Here is a 13717-nt window from a genome sequence, read left to right as displayed (position 1 = left end):
CGGGATGCATAATGCACTTTTTAAAAAAAAAACAAAAAACCTTTTTGTTGGTAGAAATGTATTATGGTGTGTCCTTGTAAAGATACCATTAAAAACCCTTTTCAATTTGCGCTTTTGCAGTCTTTGGAGTGAATGCTCCCTACTGCACCCTCGTGGTTTGAGAACATACTTTGCAGAATGGGGTGTGGTAAGCGAGCGGTCTGCTCAAGGAAATCACGTCTGGCACTTGGACATTTGGAGCAGAAATAGGACCAACTTTTCCCCAATTTGTGCAAGATTCTTGGTTGGGTTTGCTCAGATGCAAGTCCCTCTTCTCCCCAGGAAATCAGGTGAGGAACAAGGTGTGATGCACCTTTTGCCCATTGCGTTTACGACATCCGTGAACTGAGATGGCAAGTTATGTTGTAAATATTTATGATTCCATTTGGGGCAGGCTGATCAACTTCAGTGTTGCTTTGTTGTGATGTCTGCTAACACCTCAACTGCCCCTTGATCCAGCACCCTCGTACTTGGCCATCCAAGTTATTCTAGCCATTCAAAACCATCTAAATTAGCAGCCACCAGCTTCAACAAACTACGTAGCTTTCATTATAAACTGTATGTATAAGTACTTTCCTTGCTGAAAACGTTGCCAATCAATTTTTGACCCGCTTAACGTATTGGTGCTGAAGATGACAGTCCAGAGCTCTGAAAATCTGCTGATTCTTCAATGGCCTTTTTGAACACAGGCATAAAGTGTTTGTAGAATGGCACTGAGTACCAGAAAGCCAGTGGTAGCTTTCACAGGGTTGCAGAAAGATGAGTTTTAGAGAACATTGCTGTCGTCTCTTGCTACTGATACGACAAATGCTTATAAGCATTTTGAACTGATTTCAGAGAAAGGACAGAATAATTGTGATTGAATGTGTTTAACTGAATTGTCCAGTGTTGATTCTAATCTGAGAAAGACAGAGATGAACATCAATTGCGCTTAAAAGGGACTGACCCCAACTTGTATTGCCCCACGTCAGTAACACAACCATCCACGGATGCCACCTCCCTGGTTATTTTTCTAGAACTTGTTGAGTGTGTATTTTGCATATCATGGGTATACCTTGAATTGTGTGTAGCCAGAATCAGCAACTAGCATTCTTCATATCTGAAAATCACAGGATTTTTTTTTAATCAAATAGATATAACTTTAGGGATGAGTCAGCTTTCTTCCATTTGGGGGATGGAGGGAGTCAGGTCCTCCAGAATCTCACCAAATTTTGCCTTTAAAGGCCACAAGTCAGTGTCTGTTTCCTCCATTCGGAAGAGTTTTTTGGATTGCTTGGAATTGTTCTCGTGCTGGAGGGAAAGAAACTGTCAGTGTTTATCTTAGTGGAGCAACCTAGTCCAAGCCAAAGACTGCCTTGTGCTCCATCCCAGTCTCCAATTAACGTTAAACTGTCGTTAAAGGAACAGCATCCTCCTCCATGGCCTTTCAGCCCTGAGGTGGCTCTAGGCTTTCCCAGGTTTGCAGCAACTTCATTGCCTTTGCTTCCTGAGTAGCTCACACCATCCTCCTGAGTTCGGCACCAAGGGGGCAGAGCAGATGCTTTGATGCACCTGAAGCAATCTCAGCTGATGACACGAAAACCCTTTGCCAGAGGCTCCGGAGAAGCGTGCTGCACGGAGTGGGTGGGGCATCCTGCTTCCCAAAAACCTGCTTCTGAAAAGTTCAGGGGGACTCTGGGAGATGAAGTGAGTTTGTTCAACCTTGGCAGACCAAGATATGGAAGATTCTAGGTTCAGCCCTTGGAAGCCTTCTGGGTGAAGGATTTTGGCCTGTCAATCTGAATTCTCCCTACGTGGCTTCTTCATCCTCTGCATCTTCTGAAGCCCAGGCCTGGCGCCCAGCCTCTGCTCTGCTCTGCTCCCTCTTGTGTTGCTGTCTGAGAGGATCCTTGATTTTTCTCAGTAGATGCTCCCATTGAGCTCCGAACCCAGAATATGGGCTATTCTCGGGGTTGCCTTGTTCCTCAAGAAAGGACCTCAAAATACTCGGGGGCGGGGGGTTCCAGAACTCCACCATCCTACTCAGGTTAAGAACTACATCTAGGGCAAACATTCAAAATTGGAAGAAGGGGAAGGAGAAAAGGTATTTCAAAACTCATGCCTAGGGAAGCATCCTTAAGACAGATTGGAGTGGGCTGGCAGCCATTTTGCAGCGCAGGGTGGATACCCGCTGTCTGACTGTGCAGCCTCTTCTGCTCTCTTGTGTTTCCTAACTGCTTAAACCCACGCCCACAGCTCTGAGATGCTTGTTCCTTCTGTGGCTGATTACAGTGTTGGGTGCTTTGGGAATCCTTTTCTTCTCTGCCCTGGGGGTTGTGTTTTACATCTCACAACCACAGAGAGCTCCCTTAACACAAACAGGCTCACGCCTTGGAAGGTTGCCTTCAGGGAAAACAGTCTGGGCAGTTGAGGCACCGTGAAGTGGGTAACGGAACAGCCTTCTCAGAGGTCACCGTGATGGTATTAAGACTCATGCTTCCGTGTGCCTGTACATGATGCACGCCCCCCCACCCCACCCCCGGCTGGGTCAGCCTGAATTTAAACCTGAAATCCTTGCATCGCTGGAGGTGGACGCCTCTTCCAGGAGGCTGCAGAGCTGAGGTGGCATTCCATGCTGCAGGTGCTAAAAGGGCAAATTCCTGCCTTCCAAAGCAGGCTACTTCTCTGCCGGAGGACGTCTTAGATGCACAGAGAGGTCCTCAGCCTCCAATCCAGCTGATCCTCTGTGAAGAAACAGGTTTGGGGTGATGTCAAAGATCTGGCCTTCCTGGGTCAAAATAGCAACTTGTATAAAAGTCAGATCCTGTTGGTGGTTTGTGTGTTTTTTTTATCCTGAGCAGGGATGACGACAGTCTACCCCAAATCTGTTTAGCAAAGGGTGGCATTAATGAGCACTGTGTTCTCAGGGCTGGTGATTTGATGATATCTTTCTATTTAGCTTTAAGGAAAGAGGAAAGCATCTATAAATCTGGGATGGACAAAGTGACCTAAGATTATTTTAGGGTCAAACAGAGCCTACCAAGGCTGGAAATGTGGAGCTTGAAAGAAGTTTTAACAGAAAACTGATCCTCATGTGTTGAACCCCTGGGTATAAAGTCGTCATATGATTTTTTTTTTCTGTATAAAAGTTATGGGTTGGGGCAAGAAAAAGCTCTCCAGAAAACCCTAGGCTTTATAATACAATAAAAATTGTATCATAGGCCTGAGAGCAGTGTTTCCCAACCTTGGCGACTGGAAGGTGTGTGGACTTCCACTCCCAGAATTCCACAGCCAGCAGTGCTGGCTGTGGAATTCTGGGAGTGAAAGTCCACACACCTTCCAGTCGCCAAGGTTGGGAAACACTGCCTTAGAGATTCTCCCCTTGTTGCCTTCCCATCTAGCCAGCCTGGTTATACTGGGAGCTAGAGGAATGAAAAACCTTCAGAAGTCTAGATGGGCAACACCCTTGCGGGGCTCAGACAGAATTTTCCCCACTATTGGAGATGCTTTATGGACGGGGTTCAGTTTCTGTGCCTTTGAGAAATTACACATGTAACTCCCTCCCCTGGTCTAAAAACGAATCAGTAGCCATTACCAGAAGCCTGAATAATAAGTCTCTCTGTTCCGTCCTCCTGTGAAAACGAGAAAAAAAAAATTACAGCCCCTTTTTAAATCCAAGAGTCCTCCACTTCTTCCCCAAAGCAGCCTAGGCAGAAGGTAGCTGAACTTCATCTTCGGTTTATTTTTTCTCCCTTCCTGTGGACGAAGAAAAACACATTCCCATTCGCTGTCATGAGAACTCGTCGTAAAAATGGGGCGGCTCTGTGTTCCAGCTTTTGGCGAGCTTTACTTTTTGTTGAAGGCGAGGATTTAATGTGTTTATGTCCTGTTATGAAGGTTGCTATGGTAAAACCCGACAACAATCAGCAATCAAAGGAAATCCCACTATGGGCTGATTGGCAAGGGAAGGCTTTTCCATCCTTCTTGAGAAGTTCCTAGTGCAGGGTTCCTGCTGATGCGGGGGATACATCTGGAGGCACACCAACAAACATCTTGCAGCTCCAGAAATAACACCCTCCCTCTAAGAATATCCCCCTGCCTTTTTTTTCTTTCTATCTATCTATCTATCTATCTATCTATCTATCTATCTATCTATCTATCTATCTATTGCCTTTTGGACAAGGTTTGGCCTCCAGAGAGGGACTGTGATGTTTTTCATCCAGCAGGCCAACGTTGGGGAACCCTTCTGCTGTCAAGGAAGGCTTCAGGACAAGGATCTGGGCTAAAGAGGACAGCAGCAGGAGAAAGGGAGGGAGGTGGGGAGAGAAATATTTTTTTTCTCTCTCTCTCTCTCTTCCTTTTTTGCTTTGCTTCAGCCTCCTAAAAGCTCCTCTTCACTCTTAGGCAGGGCCTAAATGCAGCTCTTTCCTCTTTGGGGAAGGGGTGCTGGGATGCTGAATCAGCTGGGGCAACACTGCCACCTTTTCGCACAGCCCTGCTTGTTACCATAAAAGCAGAAAGGGCGGGGGCTGGCAAAGCTGGGGACGGCCAAGGCAGAAGATGTGCTTTCTCCCCCCGGGGCTGGGTCCCTCCCCCTTCCCTCCCCCTTCCCTCCCCAGAGGCTGGGGTGAGACCTTGGCACAGCTGGCCCTTCCTTTTGGATTCCTAGCAGAGTCTCTGAAGGGCGTCAAGAGCCTCACACCTAACAAACCATAAAAGGCGAAGAGCGAAGGCAGGCCTTCCGTCCGTCTGTCTGGCTAGCCAGCCGTGAGATGGGAGCTGGACAGAGCAGGCTGCTCCCTATTTAGCTGAAAACATCCAGCCTTTCTCCCCCTGCCCCCCAACCCCTTGCTGCATATAAACAGATGCTTAGATCTTTATTTAAAACACGCTTCAGGCGAGGGAGATTTGGAGGAGTTTATTATTAGCAGAGGCAGCTTGACCCAAAGATGAGTTGAGTGCCTTGACAGGATTTGTGTGCAGGGAGTTCGATGCTCAAGCCTGCTCTGTTTACCCCTAGAATGCCTGTGGTGTCACCACCATCCCTTGAACAATAACATATTCCTGCTCCATAGGGTCAGCATCCCCCTCCCACCTACCCCCTTGCTGGCCAAAGTGCCTTTTTTCCTTCCCAAGCAAGCTGGGAACCACATCAGGCGGAGGGTCAGGGGTGGGACAGGGCAGATAAATCTTCCTGCCCGAGGTGTGGAAGCTGGCTGTCAATCTCTTCTCCCCTTCCCGAGCCGCAGAAGAAGGCCTAGACAGGGATGAGCAGAGAGTCCTCTCTTGACCATAAATGAATGCAAAAGGAGAGCTGTGAATCATCACTGCATGGCCCCCAAAAGGCAGGTCACTGGGAGTTACCAGAAAAAGCTTCTTACCACCCTTTTTCTTGAGAAAGAGAAAGCAACGGAGAGCTTTTGAGTCTGCAGCCCATCCTTCCAGCACGAAAGGTCCGCAGCTACAAGGCCGGGGCTCTGGAGGCGGCTGCGTCTGTTCAGGTGGGGAAAATCTGCAGTTCCTTTCCTTGTGAAACAGAGATCTCTTGTCCCACTACTGAGATGGATGCAGTTGTTTCGGTCAGGCTAATCTTTCTTATCTAGGATAGAGGTTTCCAGGCTTTTTAAAAATGTGCATGCCTTCTTCTTAGGCTTCTTGTAAAATGCAAAGCTGATGGACCGACAGCCGGGGCACAGATTTTGTCCGGGTTTTATCTGCACAGGATTGGGCCTAGGTGTTCCGGCCCCTGCCGAGCATGGAAGCTGCAGAATGGCACCACTCGGGGTTCTTGCTCAAGAGCAGCGGGATGGCTCAAAGCAGGCAGCCCCCTCCCATCAGAAGGACCTCCAAGATGCCACACAATGCTTGGGCTTCGGCAGCGGAGCAGGAGGCTGGCGAGAGCCACCAGGCCACCGGCAGAGCGGCTTGCGTCCAGGTGTCCGCAAGAGAAATACAATTGAACAGAAGCCTTGGTGAGAGAGGAACAGCTGGGTGCTTGGCAGAGCCCGACTGGGGGGCCCTTGAGGCGCATCTGCATGGAAAGGGCCCGGAGGGGCAGGGCGCCATGCAGGTGTTCCCAAAGCAGAGCTCACAAGGAGGCCGGAAGGTGAATGCTCTTTTGTACAGACTGGAGGAAGCTGAACTCAGCATTGTCACGGCCCAAGGAGAATTCCACCCATTTGCCTTTCCAGCATCTGAAAGGAAAAGGGAAATGACAGGTCACAGTGGGCCCCTGGTTCAAATAAATAACTTTGGCCGTCAGCAAAGCTTGGAGAGAGAGATTGCAGGTGGGAGCAGAGATATGACCAACGCTCTCCAGGGGACCCCGAGGCAGCAGATAACCCGGTCGGATTCGGAGAGCAGTGCAGAAAGCAGGCAAGTCAACAAGCTCATGCTGAACTCCCCTGGTGATGAAAACAAGGCCGGCATCCTGAGTTGGCTGGACTTTTCCGAGGGGAGGCAGGATGGAGAGACGGAGAATTCACCGGGGCAAAGCAGGCAAGAAATGGAAGAGCGGGCCCCCAGCAGCCCAGGAGTGCTCATTGAACAAACGGTGGATGGTCTCCCATGGCCTGCCAGAGCTCCCAACGGCTGCCACGTAGGTCTTTGTGGCAAAGAGGAGAAGCCGGGGGTGTCTGAGAGCAGTAAGGTGGACAAGGACCTTGAGGTAAAAAGGGCCATAGCAATCAGTCTTGCTCTGGATTTTCCCAAGGCTAGGAAACCCTCCGAGCCTAGCCACAGGCGGTCCCCTGAGAGCGAGGAAGATGCAGGGCTCTGCAATCAACCAGGATTGGGTTCCTGTAGCCCGGTGGATGGTTTGCAGAGCCCCGGAGCCGAAGCACAGCCTGCGGAGACTTCCAGGGCTACACCAGGCACGGTTGTCGTGCTGCTGTCCCCCTCTCGCACTTCCAGCGAAGGTTGCCAAGCTTCTGGAGAAGCCGCCAGGGAGGACGAGCATGTTTGGCCACAGCAGCAAAGAAGGCGAGCAAAGGAAGACGAGGAGGAAAGGTCACTTAAAGTGGCTGATGTGAAGAAGACATTTGAAAAGCAGAAGCCGGCGGCAGAGAAGGCTGCGTCCCCTGCCAGGAAAGGTGAGAGGGGAGCCTAAAATAACGGTGGCTACTAAGAAGCGGAGCCTTGAGCTCTGCTTTGCTGGCTGCACGGGAGGACGCCAACCGGGTAAGTGTGGGCATTGCGTTCAGATCCTCAGATACCGCTAAAAATGCTGGTGCTGGTTTTGGATTTTCACCGAGTTCTTCTTCAGGCTGCCTGTTTCCTAGGAGTTATACCCATATCATGGAAGGGGTGTGCTTGGTGCACAGAGAGGTCCATGGAATAAACCTCTGAGGGATAATAACAATCCCTTGGCCAGCAGGACTCTCCTGAGCTTGTTGTAGTTCAAAGAGTGATGGCTTTAATGCAGTGAGTCAGTCATGTTTGCTGGGATCGGAGTGAGGAGAACGGAAGTCCAGATGGTCTGGAAAGCGCCACGCTGCGAATGGCCAGGTTTCCTCTCCCTGCGTGGTGCAGAACTAAGTGAGAACTGCATGATTTCAGGAGGCATCCGCAAGGTATTCAGGTTTTGTCCCTTGATGGTGGTGATGATGATGATAGGCCTTTCCACGGGCAACTGAAGGGGCAAGTGACATCTCATGTATGACATCATGCCTTCCTCTGGGTACCTACTGTACTGCCTTGGTGAATACATGAGACATTTGTGGTAATACTACTCACAAGTTATTTTCTGAAACTGTCTTTCCTATTGGAAGAATTTGGCCCGAAATCTCCAGCAGGTTTTCCTCTTCTTTCTCTAATTCTGTAGCACCCCTTCCTGGTCAAAAAGTGAATGCCACAAGGAGAAACACCCCTGTGGTTTGTTATCCATTTTCTGGATAAAGAAAATACGATTCCTCAGGGCAACATCCAATGTCTTGTATGCTTCCGGCAAAGGAATAGATATTTTTAAAAGGCAGAAGTTGTTTTCGAAAAATGTATTGCGCTTTCCGTGAAAATAAGCCCAGGGCCTCTCTGTCTTAGAAACTTAATCAAAAGAGGTCAATTGGGATGGTCTGCTTGCCGGTTTCAGCCACGGGACGGGGGCCTTTGGAACTCATTTACTGTAGGAACGTTGGCCTGTTCCTCTGGCCAGCCTTGAAAATGACGGGGGGCTTTTCAGAGGTGGCAACAAACCTGGTTTCTTTGAACTATGGTATATTTATTTATTATTCAAATATATATAGTTTATTGATTAAATCCCAATGGTACGGTTCACCAGCTATTTTAGGGCTCAGGGTGACATGTGACCCCAGCCCCACCGTTAACGTTTTTTCTGGACCTGCTCCCTTCCAGATTTGCAGGAATACAAACCCCATCATCCACTGCCAGAACAGCCTGTGGCAGGGGATGATGGGAGCTGCACAGGAGGGCAAGGCGGTCCCTCTAGGGCAGTCTTTTTCAACCTTGGCCACATTAAGAGGTGTGGACTTCAAATCCCAGAATTCCCCAGGCAGCATGTATGCATCCAACAGAACGTGAGAAACAACCTTTACGACCGGCGCGTGTCCACCAGCAGCAGGTGCTTCGCCGACCGAGGCGCGCTACGGCGCCTGCGCGCGAGAGAACAGAGGCGCGTGAGAGAAACCATAGCCGCGCGGCGGCCAATCGTCTCTACCGCTTCGGCGGGCCCCGCCCTCTCCAAGTCGGGATTGGGCGTCCGGAGAGGCGCGCCGGGCGGCGATTGGTCCTCCGCGCCGCCCGCTCCGCCGCGCCGCTCGCCGAGCGCGGGCGCGGCAGGCGGAAGGTGGGCCGGGGCGGGGCTTGCGCGTGCCGGCCCCGCCCCCCGCCCCCTGGCGGCCGGTCGGCGCGCGTGCCGGCCAGTCAGTCCGAGTCGGGCGGCGGCGGCGGCGGCTCCTCTGCAGGCTCGGCGCGCGAGGCGGAGGCTCATCGGAGGCAGCGGAAGCCTGCTGGGCTACACCGGAGGGCCAGGTGAGGGGCGCAGGGGGCCGGCAGCTGGTGGAGGTGGGTTCCCATGGTGCCCAGCCAGCCCGGGCCCTTCTACAGGGCCTGTCAACCGCACCCTGCTCCAGCCAGCCCGGGGCTCCTGAAACGGGCGAGACTACCGCTCCCATCGCCCCCGGCCGACCTGGCAACCCCCGGCTGGGTTCAGCCGCCGCGCCCGGGGGGCCCTCAGCCGCGAGGGCCTGACCGGGGGCCCCCTGGGTGGGAGGGCGCCTCCCGGCCCCCGCCGGGCTCTCCTGGTCCTCTGGACTACAAATCCCATCAGCCTCCCCAACCGACCTGGCCCCTGGAGAGATGGCACCAGCCCTCCCGTCCTCCCCAGCCCGTCTCTGGGCTGGGCTCTGGTCTCCGTGGCCCGGGGGTCCCCAGGGGCCGGGCTGCCCCCCTTGCGGGACTCAAGGGCCCATCGTTCCCCAAATGCGGTGCTTTCCAAACGCGTCACGCGGCCCCCGCCCGCCCCAGCCAGAGGGGTGCCGGAGAGCCCCCCCGGTGCCTGCTTTGGGGCGGGGGTCGACGGCCGTCCAAACGTAATGCAGACCCTCCCGCGGCCTCACTCCTGGCGCGGCAGCCCCAGAGGCGCGTGGCCGGGGGGGGCTCCCGTGCGCGCCCCGCGCGTGGCTGCCAGGGAAGGTGCCAGTTTTAAGGCGAGGGGGAGGTTTGGGGGGAGAAAGGGCAGCGGCCGCCGGGCTGGAGAAAGCCCGGGCGGGTTCCGCCGCGGCCGGGAAATAAACGGACCGGGTCGAGGGCGGGAAGGTCGGCGGCCGGCGGGACGGTCGCGGTCTGCGGTGCCAAGAGGCGCTGGGTGAAAGGCGTCGCGGGGGGCATCCCGCGGGTCTGGGGGAGAGCCGGGGGGGCGCGGAACGCGACCCGGGCGGGGAGCAATTGCGCCGGGGACCTGGAAGCGCTGCGGGGCTGGGGCGGCGGCGCGTGCAGGAAGAGGGTGCCGGCGTGCCCGCGGCAGACGCTGGTGCGGGTGGTGGAATGCGGGGGGGCGGCGGCGGGGAGCCAGGAGCATTTCCCACCGAGGGGCAGGTGGAGGGGGCTTTTAGCCGGGAAACGGGCCTTGGGAGGTGGGGGAGGAACTTGGCAGGGCCGTGCTCGGGCGCAGCTGGCGCAGAAGGCAGGGTGCGGCTCTGCGAGGGGGAGAGCCCGATCCAGGTCGAGGCGCGCAGGTGTTTGGTGCAGCTCGGAGGGGAGGGCCTGCGTGGGGGCGATGTGGCCCGCCCTGATGAGAAAGCGCCAGGCGGCGGGGCCCTCTTCCGGGACGCCGCCTCTTAAGGGGAAACGGGGTTCCCGGCCACGGGAGCCGTGTGCCGGCTTCGGGGTCGCGGTTCTCGTCGGCAAGACGCTGAGCGCCGAGCCGGGGCCCCGACTGACTCCAGGAAGCGACAGCCGAGGTGGCGTTGCTGGGAATGGCAGCAGGCCGCTTATTTCCTCTGCGCCGGCGTCTGGTTAGGGGGAAGGCTGGCGCGCAGAGCTTTCCGAGGGCCTGAAGAGCCTCGCAGCGGGGCTGCGCTTTTTTGTGAGCCCTTTTCAGACGTTTAAGTGACGAGTATGGCGGACTCCTTTCCCACGGGGTGGTGGGAAGAGCTCGCAGTAAGAGGTGCCTTCAGCGGGAAGCCTAACAGGGCCGGTCTCGGGCCGCCCAGTTTAGGCTCAGAAAAGGGAACGAAAGGGTGGGCATCTTTCTGAATTGGAAGGAGAGCCTGATGCGGACTCCTCGGCTGCCTCCCTTCCTGGCTCAGGAGAGCCCTTCTGAGTTGGGCACAGTTGTGCCTTGTGGGGAACGGTTGGTTCACGAGGCATTCGGTCTTGCAAAACTCCGCGGAAGGAATCACTTCTGTGTGGGATGGAAGACAAGGCTTTTGTTCTTCCAGTTGCTGGCTCTGTCCGAGGGGAGGCATTAGTCAGTTCTGTGTGATGCGTGTGTCATTGGCCCTCTCCTGAGACCCTTCAGTATCATCACAGGGGAAAAAAGATGAGTAAGGCTGTCCTCTCAGTCCCCCTCTGGGCCACAGCGAGATTTACTTCAGAGTAAACATCTACAGTCACGCTGTGAGGCAACGCACACATGCTTTTTATTCCTTATCCACTTGGCTTCAGCCACCCGTCTCTCCGGCTGTTACAGAATTTAATTTATACAGTTTTTGGAGCAGGGGCCTATAAAGTGGTTTCCCAACAACAAATAAATAGGTGGATTTTTGAACTCTCAGACGCATTTCCTTGTGGAATGGAACAGTATTGTACAGCGTCATTGCAACACTTGAGAAGATGATAAAGGAACTATTTGCAAATTGGTTAGATAGAAAATGGCTAGTTCGCTGGTGGTCATAATTTGTTCTTTATAAATCTGAGCTGCAGAACAGCGTTGGCTGCTTGTGTGTTTTGTGGAAACGTTCCCTCTTCAAGTGGTCCACAGATGCTGTAATTAGCCCGTGGGATGTCTTTGGCTTCTGCACAAAACAGTTTCGTTGGCTGGAACTCCCTTGGCACCTTGCTGGTGCTCCTCTGGCAACCTGCAGGGCAGATGCCAGGGTCCCAACTTTACGGAGTGCGGCCCTCTCCGTGCCAGGTGACACAATGACTGCATGAAGAACCCTCCCAGGCTTTTGCTTTACTGCGTTCGGCTGCCTGCTTGGCAGAAGCCTTGCACTCCTGACCCGTGCTTGGCAGAACCCTGGATCAGGTGGGTGACCCTTTGTGGGTGGAGTACAAAGGCACCATGAGATGAGCTAAGAAGGTGTGGGCTGTGGGCAATATGAGAGATGCAAAACCGTGTTAACTATTAACCCCAACGTTTTGTTTCTGTCCAAAACTAGGTCGGAGTTTTGTTCCACTAAGCTCAGATTTTGTACCCATGTAGACAGTTCAAGGTTAGGGGGTCCTATTCTGACTTTTTATTGAAATGCCAAGATCCATTGTGGAGCACTTTGTGCACAAGTCAAAGAATGTTTGAGCTCAGGAATTAATTATGGGTCCCAGAACAGAATGAAATGCTGTCCTTGCATGCAAAAATCCATGTCTGCTGGCGCCACGTTTTCTTTATTTCAGCTGTATAATTTAGGATTGGTGTGTTTGCGTGTGTGTCCTTTACTTGCTGCTGTCTTAAACATTGCTTCAGTCCTTGTTTTGGTAGAAAGGCTGAGTGTAAATTGAATCACTAAGCAGGGAGCCAGGAATCTTTGCTGCTGAAATCACTCAGAAACGCAGCAGTCGATCCCAGTTGATCTTCCGCCTGCCCCTGGCTTAAGCAATTTCACATTAGTCCAAGGCCCTTGGAAAACAACCAAGAAAGGATCTGGCAGGGAGCTCATGTCAGCCGCGCAGGACTCGCATCTGCTGAGAAAAGAACAACAAATGAGTTTGCTTGACAGAAAAGTAGGGCTTGGCGTTTTTTTTGTTGGTCAAGAAAAACACAGGTTGCAGTAACTTGCTGACATGACTTTGCTACCGGTGACGGCCCTGCTTGCTAAAGGTTGTATTTACAGAGATGAAAGATCGAGGCGGCGACGTTCAGCCTCCCCACACAGACAACCCAGAAGCGGAGTGTTTTGCTTCCACACTGCAGATCCGGCTGTCTGTGGACAAAGTCAGTCAGCTGCAATCGGCGTTTGTGGGTGCCGCATTGGCTTTGTTCTGCCGCGTGACCGACGGCTTTCTGGAAGATCCTTGGGTTGCTCAAGTGGAATCTTCATACTTACTGCATCTGTTAAATCTGGGAAACGCTCCTGGCATGAGAGGCAGAGGGCAGATGTGGCTGCATGAGATGGAAGGCCTGTAAAGCTAATATGGTATCATTATGATGCAGGCTGGAAGGGAGGAACCTCAAATGAGGCTTAATAATTGCAAATTTATTGCAGGCGTGCTAAAGTTGAACATACTCATAGTAAATTCATTAAATGGCTCATTTGAGCATGACATGTCAATTTGGCCCTCTTAAGATAGTTTGAAGCTTTGTTTTAAATGTGTTTTGAGTTATCTTACACCTCTGTTGACTTAAAGAAGTAACCCCATTCATCTTTTGATTGGTTTGGAAACTCCGACTGCGCACCGTCACTTAGAAGTTGGACTGTCTTGCTGGGTAACAGAAGCAGAGCCTAAGGCCGGTTCATTCTCTTTGAGGCCTTTCCCCCTCTATAACTTTAAACCAGCAGAAAACCAGATTACATGCCATACCTTTTCCATGTAATTCTCCTGGGAAGTGCAGTTTCTCTGAAGGCACAAGGATGCCTAGCTGGCAATTCCATGGAGCCACCATCCCCTGAATCCTTTGAGAACGATGACAATCCAGGAAATCTGACTTTGTGGGGTACCTCTGGATGGATGCATTTATTTATTTCTCTCACTCAACTACCACCAGAATCCAGAGACTCCTGGTAGTTGATAAAAACATAAAACTATGCAGATAAGGACACAATAAAAGATCAAAGCAACAACTGCCATCCGTCCCACCATGAGATAATGCCAACCAGCACAGGACATCATCAGCTTTCAGAGACTCAGTGGAAGAACTCCATGCTGACAGCCTTTTGAAATGAAGACAAGGTCACTGATCTATCTCTGCAGCATTCCCATTTTGGTGAGAGGATTAGGCAGACTGCTTCTACCTAGATAAGGTGGTCCTGCAAGTACCTTGGATCCCTTCTAGCATACTGGTTAAACAATAAAGTTAATAGAAAAA

The 13717-nt window shown here is 52.5% G+C and overlaps 1 protein-coding gene across 2 annotated transcripts in view; it reads left to right on the top strand.

Moving 5' to 3' along the window:
* Positions 1-6654: 6654 nt before the first annotated feature.
* The window catches only part of CORO1C (coronin 1C), a 34783-nt gene continuing 27720 nt past the window's right edge, over positions 6655-13717 (top strand). The window contains exon 1 of one of the 2 annotated variants that reach the window (XM_063315872.1): positions 6655-7109. The gene's annotated coding sequence lies outside the window, so the exon portion shown is untranslated. Of the gene's footprint in view, positions 7110-8887; positions 9004-13717 lie in introns of those variants that run through there. The other variant, XM_063315873.1, reaches the window with a different exon arrangement.

This window comes from Candoia aspera, chromosome 15 (assembly GCF_035149785.1).
Source record: "Candoia aspera isolate rCanAsp1 chromosome 15, rCanAsp1.hap2, whole genome shotgun sequence".
Taxonomy (NCBI): Eukaryota; Metazoa; Chordata; class Lepidosauria; order Squamata; family Boidae; genus Candoia; species Candoia aspera.
This window is presented reverse-complemented; position numbering and strand designations above follow the sequence as displayed.